The sequence below is a fragment of the Mirounga angustirostris genome, unplaced genomic scaffold, assembly GCF_029215605.1.
Source record: "Mirounga angustirostris isolate CCGP_5_RB_7025 unplaced genomic scaffold, mMirAng1.0.hap1 SCAF_5, whole genome shotgun sequence".
In the NCBI taxonomy this organism is placed as follows: domain Eukaryota; kingdom Metazoa; phylum Chordata; class Mammalia; order Carnivora; family Phocidae; genus Mirounga; species Mirounga angustirostris.
The window spans coordinates 156109383-156128183 of NW_026991713.1; the positions used below are offsets into that span (position 1 = coordinate 156109383).

Genomic DNA, 18801 nt, shown 5'->3' on the forward strand with positions numbered 1-18801 from the left:
TTCTATAACACTCTGCCCTTTTTCCTGTAGAGCAGTTTTTGAAAATGTTTTTATTTTTGAAGGGGATTACACTTCAGTTGAGTACTAGAGAAGAAAACCTGATTCCATTCCAGAGAATCCATGGAATAATGGATATAGGAAATGATTGCCCAAAGCTTCATTAGGTGAAAAGCTGATGGAACCTTGTCATGGATGGATCAGGCTAATACCTTAACATCACAAAAGGTGAGCCAACTAGACATTATGTTCCCCAGATGTCATGCAATAGTAATTACACAATACTATTTATGCAATCTTTTTGCTAAATACTGATCTGGCCTCTAGATATATCAGTTTACAGAAAGTACAGGGACAGAAAGATAGGTTAAATTAAGCCACAGGTTTGAATTACTAAAGTGAATTAAACGATACGATTTTTAGATTTGTTTCCAAGTAATGCAAGGAGAGGGAGGGGTGGGTGGGGGTATAAATGAAACAAAATTGGCCATGTGTTGACAATTGTTGGAGCAGAGTGATGGATACACAGGGATTCGTTATACTATTCTAAGCTATTAGTATATATGGTTGAAATTTTTCCACAATGATGGAGAAAGAGACAGAGAATAAAGAAGTAAAGACTGTAAGTGGATAACTATTTTCAGAAATTTTGCCATAAAAAGGAGAAGAGGAATGAAGAGTTGGAAGAGGACAAGATACTGTAATAAAGGAGATATTACCATGTGTTTGTCGCTGACTGTCTCTTACTACAATTCCTAGTCCAAACAAAAGGAAGAAATGGATGGTACAGGAGAGAGGTAACTGAGGAGTGATGTTCTTGAGTAGGGGAGAGCACATGATGTCAAGGACTCAGTGGAGAGGGTGGCCCAAGGTAGGAACTTGACAATATTCATTGTCACAGGAAGGAATGCAGAGGGTATGGGCAGAGTTGTAGGAGTATAGGTTGATGAGGTGCTGTGGGGTTGAGGACATTCTCTTCTGGCTACTTATCAATCTCAGCAAAATAAGAGGGAAAGGAGAGGTGAAGATTATAGAAACAGAAGGTGTGATATGGTTATCTCCAACTATAGATATGCAATGGGGTTATCAAGCAGTGAGGAGGGCCTGCTTGTTAATTCTTAAGACTATTAGCAAGTACCATCAACATCCTAAGTGCAGAACCGTGTTTCCCCGCAGAACCATTTCTCCAGAACCATGTTAAGCTGCTCATGGGCAGTCTCAGAATAGGGAGATAGCAATCTGGAGTTTTGCAGAGAGCTGGGTTTTGCCAAATGAGTATGGGGAGGGAGAGCAGTGCAAAGGAGCTGAGTAGTACCTAGAATCCAAGATGGGCAAGAGTAAGTGAGGGCATGAAGAAGACAGTGTTCAGAGTCAATGGACTAAAGATTTTAGTGGGGTCGAGGAATTACCATGATAAAAATAGTAAAGGCAAACAAACTGACAAGACAGGAGGAATTAACTAATTCCTAAAAAGTGGGGGAGGATGTTGAAACATTTTGGAAGTAGTACTATTGGTGGTAATAAGAAGGTATAGGGTATGGTTTAGGTCATGATCCCAAGGCTCAATCCTGGGATCGAGCCCTGCATCGGGCTCCTTTCTCAGTGGAGAGTCTGCTTCTCCCTCTCCCTCTGCCTGCTGCTCCCCCTGCTTGTGCTCTCTCTCTGCCAAATAAATAAAATCTTTAAAAAAAAAAAAAAGAAGGTATAGGGTACAGTCACAAGAATGGGAGACTAAGGCTCTGTAGGATCGAGGTCATTGGGAGACAGGATCTCAAGGGAATGAAAGACCAGGATATTAAATGGATTGTTCACATGAGGGCTGAAGTTAACTGAGACAGAGCAGAGACTGGACTCAGGTCCCCTCAATCCTCACCACAAAATCCAGCAATCCTTGCTAGAACTCTACTCTTGCAGGAATGTGAAAGCAGGATGCTTACCAAAGAGGGACTTGACTACAAAGACTGGCAAAGATCAAATCAAACCAGTCCGCAAGGTGGACCCCAGTGCTGACCTTTCACTGACTTTCCCCCTCATTATAGTACTAAAAAATGAGCAGGGTGGAGATTTAACATGCTAATGAGACACGATGCATGAAGTAGCATGTTCTGTCCCCTGTGCCAGGTGTGCCCAGCTTCCTGTGTCTCTCCCCACCCCTACATGCTTATGTAGGTGAGGTCTGGAGCCAACAGCCAAGAAAGAATTCTTGAGATGTCTTTCCTGCAAAAGGTGGTTTTATTTATTTATTTGTTAAGATTTTATTTATTTGTTTGACAGAGCGCGCACTAGAGAGAACAAGCACAAGTGGAGGGCAGAGGGAGAGGGAGAAGGAGAAGCAGGCGTCCCACTGAGCAGGGAGCCCACATGGAGCTTGATCCCAGGACCCTGCCCTGAAGGCAGACGCTTAACCTACTGAACCACACAGGCGCCCCAAAAGGTGGTTTTATTAAAGCAAAAGGACAGGACCTGTGGGCAGAAAGAGCCGCACTGGGGCTGTGAGGAGCAATTGATTATATATACTTTGGGGTTGGGGGAAGCAAAGGTAAGGGAAGCTTGAGAAGGATTTTCATCTGCTAAAGAAGACTCACAGGAGACCCGAGGCCTTGCTATTGTTTTTCCCTCTAGCAAGGCATTAACATTAAGACAGTTGGCAGCTTCCTGGAGGAACATTATACTCTGCCCGCCTCAAGTATTTGTCAATGGGCTCCGGGTCATAAGGACATTTAATTTTATCTACTTTTCCTTCTGGAAGTTAGGTTATTGATAAGAATGCTTTTTTCTTGTAAATTACTAAGACATTTATAAACTGAGGGAGACTCTTATCTTGCAGGACTGTAATCTCTATTAGTTAACCATTTGTTTTTCCTTCCCTTAGCTTTAGGGCAGCCAGGAGTGCCTGGGGAATGTCACACAGATACCACCTTGGGGGGGGGGGCGGGGCGGGGGGGGGAGGTTGTGGGGTGTTAGCTTGTGCTCTGTCCTCAGCTTGCCTTCTGCTCCCTCATCACTTAGAAGTCACTCCTTTCCTGCCTTAGCTTCTTTAAAAACTTTCCCGGCCTTTGTTCTGAGAGCCAGCATGGAAGACCCTCTCCTTTGTGGTGTCTCCCTTGTGCTCAAGCATAAGCCCCAGTAAGAGCCTTGCCTGGAAATTCCCATTTGGCCCCAGTCAATTTGTACTGCTTGGAGTGCCCAAGGACCCAAGTCAGTAACATTACCAACAAGAATGATGGAGAATGACCAATAATTGAGAATGACCATAAACTAGCACTAAAGAGAAAGAATCTGCAGAATAATAGAACACATCTTGTTCCAGGTAAGACCTGATATAGGACTAACAACATCAAAACATCTCTGGCTGAAGTTAATTAATGAATAAAGAAAAAATCACATAAGCACCCAGGCAGAGTAAGTGAGGCTCTATAATACTACGTTTGAATCCATTTCTGACACGAACTGACATTAGCATCAGATCCCATAGGTTTAAAGGCACAGTCCCCACAAGACTTTCCTTACTTCAGATGTTAACTGCAAGTTCGGGGGTCCCCAGGCCACCCAAACCTCTGGCCAACTGGCTACAAAATCAGGGGGTCCCACAACTCCTTCATGTTCCTTAAGCCACTAGAACTCAAAGAAGAGCTATACTTAGGATTACAGTTTTATCAGGACCAGCCAAATGAAGAGAAACAAACCACAAAGTCTGGGAGGGTCCCAAACGTAGAGCTTCCATGCCCCCTCCCTGTGGAATCGGGGCATATCACCCTCCCAGCATATCTGATGTTGTTCACCAAACAGGAAGCTTCACTGAGTTTTTATCAGACAATCATTAGCTAAGTGACTGAAGTCAATCTCCAGTCCGCCTTCTCTCCCCAGATATGGGGCTAGCTTCAAAGTTCCAACCCTGTAATCACATGGTTGACCTTTCTGGTGACCAGACCCTTTCTCCTGAGTCACCTTGCTAGCATAAACTCGGGTGTCATTTAAGGGGTTTCATGAATAACAAAGGCACTCTTTTTCACAGGAATTCTAAGGATTTAGAGTCTCCAGTGACAGGAACCAAGGACAAAGCCCAGGCAAGTTTTTTATTATGCAACAGACACATACCAGGAGAAAAGAACTTGGTTGACCTTGGCCTTACCCAAAGTAATATTTAATGCCAAATAACAGTGGAACAAGGTCCACAATCTTCTCAGGGAAAGAAAATTTAACATAAGAAACTCAAACCCAGCCAAGTTATTCTCTATATAAAGTCAGTAGACAGGCATTATCAACTAAGCAAGGGAACACAGTTATTATAAGCACTTGTGAAGAAAAAAAAAATCTACTAGATGTTAAATTCAGCTAATAAAGAAAAGCAGTAAAGAATACAAGGAAAGAGAAGCTATGTGAAAAGGACTATTGGTGAGCATTGAATCCCACTTAGACATTAGATCAGGGTTTCTTAGCCATAGCCCTTAGGTTTGGGGCTGGATAATTAATTCTTTGTTATAGAGGCTGTCTTGTGCATTGTAAAATGTTTTAACAGCACTCCTAGTCTCCACCCACTAAAATGCCAATAGCATTCCCCCCAGGTGTGACAACCCAAAATGTCTCCAGACATTGCCCTATATCCCCCTAGGGCACAACTGTCCCCAGTTGGGAATCAGTGACATAAACTAATGCTTGATAATTGAGGAAGTTATGGTTACAGAAGAGAATGCACAGGCCTCCAAACCTGACAATAATATAACAAAAATCAAGGGGCTAGGGGAAGGGAGATAAGAGAAACAGAATGTATCAATTGATTAATTTCTTTTTTTTTTTTTTTTTTTTTTGAGAGAGAGAATGAGATAGAGCATGAGAGGGGGGAGGATCAGAGGGAGAAGCAGACTCCCCGCTGAGCAGGGAGCCCGATGCGGGGACTCGATCCCGGGACTCCAGGATCATGACCTGAGCCGAAGGCAGTCGCTTAACCAACTGAGCCACCCAGGCGCCCTCAATTGATTAATATATTGATACAGTTTAATTAGAAAAATGTAGTTTTAAAAATTACTCCAATCACTTAACTTTGGTGGGATCTTTTAGGAACTAATGACATGTCTAGTTAAGAAACACCTACCTGGGGGGTGCCCTGGTGGCTCAGTCGGTTAAGCATCTGACTCTTGATCTCAGCTCAGGTCTTGATCTCAGGGTCATGATTGCAAGCCCCACACTGGGCTCCACACTGGCCATGGAGCCTACTTAAAATAAAAATAAAAAATAAATACCTACCTGGTATTTGACTATTCTTCAGTTTCACTTCAATTGTTTTTCTGTGGGTTAAAGTTCAGTATCATTTTACTTAATATTTTAAGTATAAAATCCATTTTTTATCAGTTTATCTACCTACCTTCCATCTGTAAATATGCCTACTGTAATAGTAAAATGATGTGAGCCCAGAGTTACTAACAGTTGTTTTCTTTGTGGTGAGATTTGAAATGGTTTTTTACCATCCTCTTTGTATTTTTCTGTTGCTAGAATTTTAAAATTAACATGAATTACTTACATATAAAAACACTTATTCTCCACTGTTTTCCTGGGTTGTTTTTTTTTTAAGTATATCATTTTCATAGATATGGCTTTTTCACTCACTCATTTAACAAATATTTACTGAATGCCTGTTATGTGTTGGGCCCTGTTCTACCTATTTGAAATTTAGTAATGATCAAGCAGTTAAAGTACTTGCATTCTAGTTGGCCTGGAATGGGCTGACAAAGACCTTTGGTATAATATTAAGTAGGCGTAGTGACTACAGCCTTATTCCTGATTGAATGAAATGCCTTTAACATTTCACCATGAGATGTTTCTAATGTTTCAATATCAAATTAAGTTGTTGACGTCCATTATTTATCACATTACAGAAATTCCCTTCTATTTGTATTTACTTTTGGGGGCAGTGAGTCCCACACTTAACTGACTGAGCCATCCAGGTGTCCTTCCTTTTACCTCTTCTTAGGATAAACTCAAACTGTTCATAATGGATGTTTGGTTTTTGTACATTGCTGATTTCAGTTTGTTAATAACTTACTTTTGATTTTTTATTTATGTTCACAGTTTTTCACTTTGCCTGTGATTTTCTTTTTAGCAGTGTTCTTGTCTAAAAATGCTATCATTGCTATTCTAACCTCACAAAATGAGATGGGGGCACCTGCGTGGCTCAGTTGGTTAAGTGTCTTTCTTTGGCTCAGGTCATCCTCTCAGGGTCCTGGGATCAAGCCCTGCATTGGGCTCGCTGTTCAGCAGGGAATCTGCTAGAGATTCTCTCTCTCCCTCTGCCCCTCCCCCGCTTGTGTGTACATGTGCTCTCTCTTGCTCGTGCGCTCTCTCTCTCAAATAAATAAATAAAATCTTTTAAAAAAATGAGATGGGATGACTTCTACTCTGGGAAGATGGAGTAGACAGACCTTTCTCTTTTCTCCTGCTAAGTACAACTAAAAGCCCTGGACATTACATATAAAACAAACATAAGACTCTGGAAGGTATAGAGAGGAAGGCAGACTGGTTATAGACTTTGGGACCTAAGGAATGAGACAGAGGTCAGTTCCCTGGGTTTTCTTTCTGGTCTCATATATCCTAGACTTGGAGTTGAAAAAGCCAAAAACCTGGAAACACCAATGGTACCAACAATAAAAGCCCCAGAAAAAGCCTGCTGTCTTTCACCAAAGGACCAAGAAAGGAGCAGCCCAGCAAGACAAAAAAACTTTTAAACATCAACTGCTCTACTCTAGCCAAATACCACAGAAAAAAATCATGGCTCCATTCATCTTTATCTATGCCAACAAAGGTAGAGTGGGAAGCCTAGACTTCTACTCTCATGAGTGTGTAATAAGGTGTCCCAATACCCTCCACTGGGATAGTATCAGAGAATGCCAAGTAGGGAGCAAGCTAGTGTCAGTAGAGACCCCATGAGGAGTTGGAACTCCTATCCCATCCAGCACTAAAAAGGAACTCCTCCCAATCCCAGTTTCATTGGAGACTTAGTGGAGAATCTGGACTTCTATATTCATCTGGCATTAATGAGGTGGTGCCCTCTCACTTCCCCTGCCAGGACAGTGTGGGAAAAAAGCTAGCTAAAATGGAAGGTTTAAATGAGATTGAGAATCTGATTACATAATATAAAAATATCAAGGTTTCAAATGAAGATCACTCACCATACCAAGAACCAAGAAGATCTCAAACTGCATAAAAAAAGATAATCAGTAGATGCCAACACCAAGATGACAAAGATGTTAGAAGTATCTCACAAACATTTTAAAGCAGCCATGATAAAAATGCCTCAACAAGCAATTACAAATTCATATGCTCAAAACATCAAAGCTTCAGCAAAGGAATAGACAATATCAAAAAGAACCAAATGGAAATCTTAAAACTAAAAAATACAATTGGAAAATATGATGAGAAATAAAAAGCTGATTGGATGGACTCAATAGCAGAATGGGAGGAAGAGAAGAAAAAAATCAGTGAACTGGAAGATAGAACAGTAGAAATTACCCAATATTAACAATAGAGAGAAACCAGGCTGAACGGAAAACAAAACAAAACAAAACAAAAAATAACAACAAAAAAATGCTACCAAAAAAAAAAAGGAATAAAAAGAACAGAGCCTCAGAGACCTGTGGGGCTATCACAAAAGATCTAATATTGTGTCATCAGATCCCAAAAGGGGAGGGAGAGACAGAGAGAGGACAGGGCTGAAAAAGAAATAATGACTAAAAATTTCTCAAATTTGGCAAGAGATATAAACTATAGAAGTTATCAATATATAAATATATATATATACACCAGAACCAATAGGGGTTTATTTCAGGGAAGCAAGGCTGGTTCAGTGATTAAAAATCAATCTTGGGGTGCCTCGGTGGCTCAGTCGGTTAATCGTTTGCCTTTGGCTCAGGTCATGATCCCAGGGGCCTGGGACTGAGCCCCGCATCAGGCTCCCCACTCAGCGGGAGGCCTGCTTCTCCCTCTCTCTCGGCCTGCCACTCTGCCTACTTGTGCTCTCTCTTTCTCTGTCAAATGAATAAATAAATCTTAAAAAAAAAAATCAGTGTAGGGGCACCTGGGTGGCTCAGTTGGTTAAGCATCTGCCTTCAACACAGGTCATGATTCCAGAGTCCTAGGATTGAGCCCCATGTTTTGTCAGGCTCCCTGACAAAGAAGTGAGGAGTCTGCTTCTCCCTCTCCCTTTGCCGCTTCCCACAGCTCATGCATTCTCTCTCTCTCAAATAAATAAATACAATCTTCAAAAAAAATCAATCAGTGTAATCCACCTTATTGATAGGCTATAAAAAAAAAATCACATGATAAAATTAATTGATGCAGGAAAGGTATTTGCCAAAATTCAAGGTGTATTCATGATAAAGACTTTCAGAAAAACAGGAATAGAGGAGAACTTCCTCTACTTAATAAACAGCATCTACAAAAAACCTACAGCTCACATTACCCCCAAGCATGAACGTATGAATGCTTTCCCCCTAGTATCAGGGAAAATGCAAGCATATCTGCTCTTACCATTCTTATTCAACATAATACTGTAATTCTAGCTGATGCAATAGGCAAGAAAAGGAAATAAAAGGCACATAGATCTGCAAGAAAGAAGTAGGGGGAGGGGTTAAGATGGCAGAGGAGTAGGGGACTCTAATTTTGTGTGGCCCCTGAAATTCAGCTAGATAGTTATCAAATCATTCTGAACACCTGTGAAATCAACTGGAGTTCTGAGAAAAGATTGTTACAATTCTACAAATAGAAAAGCAACCACCTTTTGGAAGGTAGGAGGTGTGGAGACATGAATCCGAGGCAATATATTGGAAGATAAACCATAGAGGAAGGGAGCCTCCATAAGCCAGGTACTGGAAAGTATTATAAGCAGTGGAGCACAAAATCAGAAATTTTAGAGGTCTGCCTGAAAGGTGTTCAGGGTGTGAAGTGGGGGGAATCCCAGGTGGGACAGTGTGGTCTCAGGATCCCCAGGGTCACAAAAAGAATGGGGGTGTCTGAGTGTGGCACAGTTCCCCAAGCACTGGAGCAGAGAAGCTGGCTGCAAATAGTGAGTCCAGGCACCGGCTTTCTGCTCAGTGTTGCCATAAACCTCAAACCACTGCACCTCTCAGCAGGGGCCCAGCAAGAGGCAGAACCCTGGTGAGACCCCCCCAGCCCCTGGGAGGAGTGGCGCAGGTATGTGCCATAGGAGTCTGTAAAGTTTGGAGACTCTAAATGGGGTTGTGTGCCTGAGCTAAAAATGCTCAGTCACAGGCTGAGTGAACCCAGGGTTCAGACAGAAATCAGGGAGACAGAGTGACTGACTGCTTTTCTGTGAGGGCCCACTAAAGAAGGGGGGGCACAAACTTTCAGCTCTGGGGCTTGAGATCAGGGCACCGCCATTTTCATCCCCCACATTGGCTCCGGAGCCACTTGCACTGAGCCCGGCCCCCTGGCAAGGTTGGTGCAATTCTGCATGGGCAAAGACACCTGAGAATCAGTGCAACATGCCCCTCCCCCAGAATACCAACAGGAACTTCCAGCTAATACCAAGTTTACTGATCAAAGAGAACTACAAAACTCTAGCTCTTGGGGAAACAGGCTTTTTTCTTATTATTCTTTAGTTTCTCAGTTTTATATATTTTTTTCCTTTTCAGCTATTTTCTTACCTTATCAATTCTTTTTTAGTTCTCATTTTTACATTTACATTATATATCTTTTTTTCATTTGTGGCTTCCTACATTGTATTCAATTTTATTTTTGTACATACATAAGTTTTTCTTTATTTTCTATTTTGGGATCTAGTTTCTTCTAACAGACCAAAATACACCCAGAATCTAGTTTACTGTTCTGTTCTGTTTAACTTCTGTTTGATTTTTTTTTTTTTTTTTTGGTTTCTGTTCTCTTCTGATTTGCTTAGTGTATATTTTTCTGGTGGTGTTGCTATTTTTGTATTTTCTCTCTCTTCTATTCTTTTCTGGAAACAATAACAAGACAGAAGAACTCACCCCAAAAGAGAAAACAAGAGGCAGTACTCACTGCCATGGATTTAATCAATATGGATGTAAGTAAGATGTCAGAACTAGAATTCAAACAACGATTAAAAAGATACTAGCTGGGCTTGAATAAAAGCATAAGAGACACTAGAGAATCCCTTACTGGAGAAGTAAAACAACTAAAATCAAATCAGGTCAAAATCAAAAAGGTTATTACTGAGATGCAATAAAAAACAGAGGCTCTCGGTGGCTCAGTCAGTTAAGTGTCAGCCTTCCACTCAGGTTGTGATCGAGTCCTGCATCAGGCTCCCTGCTACGTGGGGAGTCTGCTTCTCCCTCTGTCTTTACCTCTCTCTCTATGTCTCTCATGAATAAATAAATAAAATATTTTAAAAACAAAACAAAAAACAACAGAGGCTCTAACTGCTAGGGTAAACAAGGCAGAAGAGAGAGTCAGTGATATAGAAGACAAATGATGGAGAATAAGGAAGCTGAGAAAAAGATAACTACTAGATCACAAAGGGAGGATTTGAGAGATCAGTGATACCATAAAGCAAAACAATATTTAACATCCCACTCACAGCAATGGACAGATCATCTAAGCAGAAGGTCAACAAGGAAACAAGGGCCTTGAATGACACACTAGACCAGATGGACTTCACAGATATATTCAGAACATTCCATCCTAAAGCAACAGAATACACATTCTTCTCGAGTGTACATGGAATATTCTCCAGAATAGATCACATACTGTGTCATAAATCAGGTCTCAACCAGTACCAAAAGACTGTACCATGCATATTTTCAGACCACAATTCTTTAAAACTTGAACTCAATCACAAGAGAATATTTGGGAGGAACACAAATACATGGAGGTTAAAGAGCATCCTAATAAAGAATGAATGGGGCAACCAAAAAATTAAAGAAGAATTTTAAAAATTCATGGAAACAAATGAAAATGGAAACATGGCTGTTTAAGACATCTGGGATGCAGCAAAGGTGGGCCTAAGAGGGAAGTATTTAACAATACAAGCCTTTCTCAAGAAACAAGAAAAGTCTCAAAACACAACCTAACCTTACACCTAAAGGAGCTGCAGAAAGAACAGCAAATAAAGCTTAAATCCAGCAGGAGAAAAGAAATAATAAAGATTAGAGCAGAAATCAATGAAATAGAAACCAAAAGAACAGTAGAATAGATGAACAAAACTAGGAGCTGATTCTTTGAAAGAATTAATAAGATCAATAAACCCTTAGCCAGACTTATCCGAAAGAAAAGAGAAATGACCCAAATAAATAAAATAATAAATGAAAGAGGAGAGATCATACCCAACACTGAGGAAATACAAACAATTATAAGAACATATTATGAACAGCTATATGACAACAAATTAGGCAATCTGGAAGAAATGGATGCATTTCTAGAAACATATAAACTACCAAAACTGAAACAGGAAGAAATAGAATACCTGAACGGACCCATAACCAGCAAGGAAATTGAAGCAGTAATCAAAAATCTCCCAACAAACAAGAGCCCAGGGCCAGATGGCCTCCCAGTGGAATTCTACCAAACATTTAAGGAAGAATTAATACCTATTCTTCTGAAGCTGTTTCAAAAAAATAGAAATGGAAGAAAAACTTCCAAACTCATTCTATGAGGCTAGCATTACCCTGATCCCAAAACTAGATAAAGACCCCATCAAAAAGGAGAATTACAGATCAATATCCCTGATGAACATGAATGTCAAAATTCTCACCAAGATACTAGCCAATAGGATCCAACAGTCCATTAAAAGGATTATTCACCATGACCAAGTGGGATTTATTCCTGGACTGCAAGGGTGGTTCAACATTCGCAAATCAGTTAATGTAATACACCACATTAATAAAAGAAAGGACAAGAAGCATATAATCCTCTCAATAGATGCAGTAAAAGCATTTGACAAAATATAGCATCCTTTCCTGATTAAAACTCTAGGGTTAGAAGGAACATACTGCAAGCCATATACAAAAAGCCCACAGCAAATATCATTCTCAGTGGGGAAAAACTGAGAGCTTTTCCCCTAAGGTCAGGAACACAGCAGGGATGTCCACTCTCACACTGTTGTTCAATATAGTACTAGAAGTCCTAACCTCAGCAATCACACAAGAAAAAGAAATGAAAGGCATCCAGATCAGCAAAGAAGAAGTCAAATTTTCACTCTTCGCAGATGACATGATATTCCATGTGGAAAACCCAAAGACTCTACCCCAAAATTGCTAGAACTCATACAGGAATTCAGCAAAGTCACAGGATATAAAATCAATGCACAGAAATCAGTTGCATTTCTATACACTAACAATGAGACAGAAGAAAGAGAAATCAAGGAATCGATCCCATTTACAAATGCATCAAAAACCGTAAGATACCTAGGAAAAAACCTAACCAAGGAGGTAAAGGATCTGTACTCTAAAAACTACAGACCACTTATGAAAGAAATTGAGGAAGACACAAAGAAATGGAAAAACTTTCCATGCTCATGGATTAGAAGAACAAATATTGCTAAAATGTCTATGCTACCCAGAGCAATCTACAAATTTAATGAAATCCCTATCAAAATACCATTGACATTTTTCACAGAGCTGGAACAAATAATCCTAAAATTTGTATGGAACCAGAAAAGACCTCGAATAGCCAGAGGAATATTGAAAAAGAAAACCAAAGCTGGTGGCATCACAATTCTCGACTTCAAGCTGTTTTGCAAAGCTGTAATCATCAAGACAGTATGGTACTGGCACAAAAACAGACACATAGATCAGTGGAACAGAATAGAGAGCCCAGAAATGGACCCTCAACTCTATGGTCAACTATTCTCCAACAAAGCAGGAAAGAATATCCAATGGAAAAAAGACAGCCACATGCAGAAGAATGAGACTGGACTATTTTCTTACACCACACACAAAAATAAACTCAAAATGGATGAAAGACCTCAATGTGAGACAGGAACCCATCAAAATCCTAGAGAACAGAGGCAGCAACTTCTTTGACCTCAACTGCAGCAACTTCTTGCTAGACACATCTTCAAAGGCAAGGGAAAGAAAAGCAAAAATGAATTATTGGGACTTCATCAAGATAAAATCTTTTGCACAGCAAAAGACAACCAACAGAATGGGAGAAGATATTTTATCAGATAAAGGGCTAGTATCCAAAATCCATAAAGAACTTATCAAACTCAACACCCAAAAAAACCAGAAAATCCAGTCAAGAAATGGGTAAAAGACATGAACAGACATTTCTCCAAAGAAGACATACAAATGGCCAATAGACACATGGAAAAAATGCTCAACATCATTCAGCATCAGGGAAATACAAATCAAAACCATAGTGAGATACCACCTCACACCTGTCAGAATGGCTGAAATTAACAAGTCAGGAAATGACAGATGTTGGTGAGGATATAGAGAAAGGGAAACCCTCTTACAATGCTGGTGGGAATGCAAACTGGTACAGCAACTCTGGAAAACAGAATGGAGGTTCCTCAAAAAGTAAAAAATAGAGCTACCCTATGACCCAGCAATTGCACTACTGGGTATTTACCCAAAGGATACATACAAACATAGTGATCCCAAGGGGCACCTACAACCCAATGTTTATAGCAACAATGTCCACAATAGCCAAACTATGTAAAGAGTCCAGATGTCCATCCACAGATGAATGGATAAAGATGTGGTAAATATATACAATGGAGTATTACTCAGCCATCACAAAAGAAAAAAAAAAAGAAATCTTACCATTTGCAATGACGTGGATGGAATTAGCGGGTATTATGTTAAGCAAAATAAGTCAGTCAGAGAAAGACATTTATCATATGATTTCACCCATATGTGGAATTTAAGAAACAAAACAGGATCATAGGGGAAGGGAGGGGAAAATAGGACAAAATCAGAGAAGGAGACAAACCATTAAGAGACTTTTAACTATAGGAAACAAACTTGAGGGTTGCTGGAAGGGAGGTGGGTGTGGGAATGGGTAACTGGGTGATGGGCATTAAGGAAGGCATGTGACATAATGAGTACTGGGTGTTATATGCAACTGATGAATCACTGAGCTCTACCTCTGAAACTAATAATATGCTGTATGTTAATAAATGAATTTATTTTATTTTTTTTAAAGATTTTATTTATCTGACAGAGACAGACACAGTGAGAGAGGGAATACAAGCAGGGGGAGTGGGATAGGAGAAGCAGGCTTCCCGCTGAGCAGGGAGCCCAATGCAGGGCTGGATCCCAGGACCCTGGGATCATGACCTGAGCCGAAGGCAGACGCTTAACGACTGAGCCACCCAGGTGACCCAATAAATGAATTTAAATTAGAAAATTAAATTGGTAAAAAAAATGAAAGAAGTAAAACTGTTCCTATTTGCAGATTATGTGATTATCTACATAGAAAATCCCAAGTAATCAACAACAACCAAAAACTCACAGAACCAAAAAGAGACCAATAAATTCCTCATTTTGTTTAAGTGAATCTAAATTGGGTTTCTGTCACATGTAACTGGAAGTCATCTTTATTAATTTACCCATCAAATATTTATTGAATGCCTAAAATTTGCCAGTAACTGTTCCAGACAATAGTGATGCATCAGCAAACAAAACAAAGTTCTTACTCTTAAAGATGGTGGTAAAAGATGTAAAAAGTTAAAACAGATTAAAGAGAAGAATTGAGGGGTGCTATTTTAGAAAATGCAGTAAGGGAAGACCTCTTTGATAGGATACCTCATAAAATGGGGATTTAGCCAAGGGGGTATCTAAGGGAGGAGTGTTCCAGGCAGTGGAAAAAATCCCAACGCTGGAACATGCATGGTATGTTCAAGAGAAAGCAAGGGTGCTGATGTGGTTGCGGAAGAGTAAGGGAAAAAGGAGCAGGTGGTGGGTCAGAGAGGACCCTGTGCCAGATCATGCAGTTCCTTGTAGTCCATGTAAGGACTTGAAATTTTACCTGGAGTGAACTAGGAAGCACTGAAGAATTTGAGCAAAGGAGCGACCTGAGATAGTTTATGTTTAGTCCTGACCAGTTCAACAGATAAACACAGCAACTGGTTCTCTGAGACCTAGAGCAACCCAAACCTGCCACTTCTTTCTTTTCCATTTCAAAACCCTTCTATGTCCTCTTCCATCCTCTGTTCTTTCTTCCTTCTGAGAGAAAACTTCCTCTATCCCTTCACAGGACCAACCTCCAGCAACTCCATGGGCACTTTTCTTCCTGTGAATAAATTACTTTCCCAGCCTCCTCCCCCACCCCCACTCCCCACCCGCAGCAAAAGCTTGCAGTGTATTTAAATCATTAACTATAAATTGGAGGGTGGCAGGAGATTGTGTAAACTATCAGCGAAAACTTAGTCCAGAACTCCTGCTCCTCCCTCTGGAATATCTCCACCAATCCAAGAAAGGCCCTCTGGGTGTGTCTTCTCCCAGTTGTCAGACTACTACTTCTCCCTCTTCTTTTGGCTATGGCCAGGACTAACGCAGAAGTGAGAGTTCAAGTTTCAGGGCAGCTCTTCTAGTCAACTGGTCTGCCATCACCTCCAGCTGTGTCGAAATCTGTCATTTTAGTAAGTACTACCTTATCTGTCTCCTATATAAGGTTTGCTGGTCTGGCATGCACAGTTTTGAGCAAAGGTAACAAACAAGCAACCAAAACCAACAGATCAAAAATGTTCTCATGGAAGTCTTGGGTAACCAAAGTGTTTCTATCAGAATTTCTCAGCTGTTGTGTAATTCTATCTAGTAAGTGGCCAGGAGTATGTACACACAAAAAGCTGTAAACATAGCAACTAAGTTTTTCATTTTAAGTCTTCTGGTACCATGTAATTTTTTAAAAACTATGTGCATGTGTTAACTTGGTAAAATGTCTTGGAAAAAAATTTAATTGGGTCCAAGGAGCAGCTGAGTTTTGCTCAGTGGCAGACTGGAATCCATCTTCTGCATCATCTGAAAAGTATGCATACTATGTCTAGGGAAATTTCAGGGAACATATACATGAAAATCCAAGGAAATAATCCTGGGGTAGCCTCTCTCCATGAAATGGTCAAGAGAAGCTGCAAAAATCCTGTATAGAAGTTTAGGGTAGGGTCTTGTTAGGGCTGGGGAGAACAGTAGGGGCTTAACCTTGCTTTGAAGCTATATATGCTAAGCCAATGCTATTACTTGGATTACTTGGTGGGAGAGACACTTACGGAGATGTAAGGAGGCTAAATCCTCTGTACTGCTGTTTATATGGATGTAGAGCTTGCATTTCAGATAAGACCTTAAATACTTTCAAGCCCAACTGACCAGCATGGTCCTTTCTTTCTTAGAAGAGTTTTCTGTGGCTCAGTACAAACATCTGGACTCATATCTCAGCTCTTTCACCTACAAAGAATATTGGAAACCTGGGAAATAGATGTTGTCAAGTGCTAAGATAATTGAAAAAAAAATTTTGTTGAGGAGAAGGCAATCTTATTATCTCTGATCAGGAGGATGCTGATATTTTCTTTTTGGTAGAACAGAATGGTTAGGCTTATTTTAAGCTCCAAATGACTGGTCCATTTTCTTTTCAATGTATAGTTGAAGGATTCTAAATGTGGTGGAGGAAATAGTTTAAAAATTTCATCTTAACTGCACAATAATGGAAACAGTTCAAATGACATCAATAGGGGACTGGCTTAAGAAATTATGGTGCAGTTGTTCACTGGAATGCCATGCAGCTAAAGAAAACATAAAACAAAAACAAAACAAAATGAGAAAGATCCTCATGTACTGACATGGATGGACCTTCAAGAATTTGTTGTAAGAAAAGTTTTTTTAATGGGAAGAATAGTGTGTGTTCTAGGCTACCTGTTGTGTCAAAGTGGTGGAGAAGTAAGAATCTATAGTCATTTGCTTAAATACATGGAAAGAAATCCTGAAAAAAGACATAGAAGTCATCATAGTTCCTGGAGGGAGTGGGTTGGGATGAAACTGGGCAGCTGTGAGATGGGGGTAGGAGGGGGCAGGTTTTTTTTTTTTTTTTTTTTTTTTTTTTTTTTTAGAGAGGGTGGAGAGGCAGATAGAGAGGGAGAGAGAGAATCTTAAGCAGTCTCCATGCCCAGCACGGAGCCCAACACGGGGCTGGACCTCACAACCCTGAAATCATGACTTGAGCCAAAATCAAGAGTCAGGCTCTTAACAGACTGAGCCACCCCAGGCGGGGCGGGGGGGGGGCAGTTTTTCACTGTAATTTTTATGGTTTTGGAACCATTTGAAGACATTCTCTAAAAAATTAAAAATAAAGAGAAAAGTTACAACACTAAAAACATAGTTTTAAGTACTACTTAACAAGAATGTTCTGCAATGATAGAAATGTTCTGTGTCTGCAGTTACCTATATGCAGTAGCTACTAGCCACATGTGGCTGTTAAGTCCTTTAAATGCAGCTAGTGTGACTAAGAACTTATTTTTAAATAGTATTTGAATTCATTTAAATTTAAATAGCCATATGTGAAGAGTGCAGGTAGTCATATCAATCTGGTTAAGTAACAGAGGCACTTCTCAGGTCTACTCTAACTCTGAGCTATTGCAATAAGCCATATACAAAGTTCTCCCTTCTGAAAACATCATTTATTCATTCAACAAACAAGCACATACCGTGGGCCAAACACTATGTTATTTCCCAGGGATAGTACCATGAACATAACAGACAAAACACCCACCCTCACAAAGCCTACATTCTAGCACCAGAGATCAGCAAACTATAGCCCATGAGTTAAATCCAGCCCTCTATCTGTTTTTATACAGGCTGCAAACCAAGAATGGTTTTTATTTTATATTTTCGAATATTTGAAAAAAGTCAAAAGAGGAGTACTAATTCATGACATATGAAAATTACATGAGGGGCACCTGGGTGGCATAGTCATTTGAGCATCCAACTCTCGGTTTCAGCTCAGATCATGATCTCAAGGTCATGAGATTGAGCCCTGTGTCATGCTTCACCCTCAGTGTGGAGTATGCTTGAGATTCCCTCTCCTCTTCTTTCTCTGGCCCTCCCCCTGTGTGCTCTCTCTCTCAAATAAATAAATCTTAAAAAAAAAAAAAAAAAGGAAAATTACATGAAATTCAAGTTTCAGTATCCATAAATAGGTTTTGTTTGGAACACAGCCATGCCCATTTAGTCATGTATTGTCTGTCAATGGCTGCTATCTCAACCAGAGTTGAGGTAAGCAGTTGCCACAGAGACCATATGGTCCACAAAGCCATATTTATTATCTGGACCTTTACAGAAAAAGTTTGCTGACCTCTATTCCAGTGGGTGGGTAGTAATATGCAAGACACCATGATAAGCACTTTGCCTGCATTATCTCATTTAATCTTTGGGGCAACTCTCTGATAGAGGTTCTATTAGTCACTACGTTGGTAAAATGGGAAACGAGGGTCTGAGAATGTGCATTTCTAACCAGCTTCCAGGTGATGCTGATCTGCTGTCTCACAGATCCCCACCTCTGGATCAGTGATTCTCAACCTTGATTACACATTAGCATCCTCTGAGGAAATTTTAAAAAATATGATGCCCTGGCCCCACCCCCAGAGATTCTGATTTAATTGGTCTAAGCCCCAGGCATTGGTATTTTTAAAAAAGCTTTCCTGGTGATCCAAATATACAGCCAGGGTTGAGAATCACTGCTCTACTGAATCCTATTGAACTTTAGTAAAGAGAACATTGAAGTGGGAATCCAAAGACATGAGTTCTAGTTCTTACTCTGACATGACCTATTGAAGCGAGCTGCTTCCCCTCTCTGGGGCTCCATTTTTTTTTTGCAGGTGAAAAATGA

The 18801-nt window shown here is 40.2% G+C and overlaps 1 protein-coding gene across 8 annotated transcripts in view; it reads left to right on the forward strand.

Moving 5' to 3' along the window:
- ACSM3 (acyl-CoA synthetase medium chain family member 3) overlaps positions 1–18801 on the forward strand; it is a 49026-nt gene that overhangs the window by 7694 nt on the left and 22531 nt on the right. For 3 of the 8 annotated variants that reach the window (XM_045875101.3, XM_064592754.1, XM_064592752.1), the window contains one exon: positions 63–225. The exons of 4 other annotated variants lie outside the window; for them this stretch is intronic. The gene's annotated coding sequence lies outside the window, so the exon portion shown is untranslated. Of the gene's footprint in view, positions 1–62; positions 226–15330; positions 15569–18801 lie in introns of those variants that run through there. One more of the 8 variants, XM_064592756.1, reaches the window with a different exon arrangement.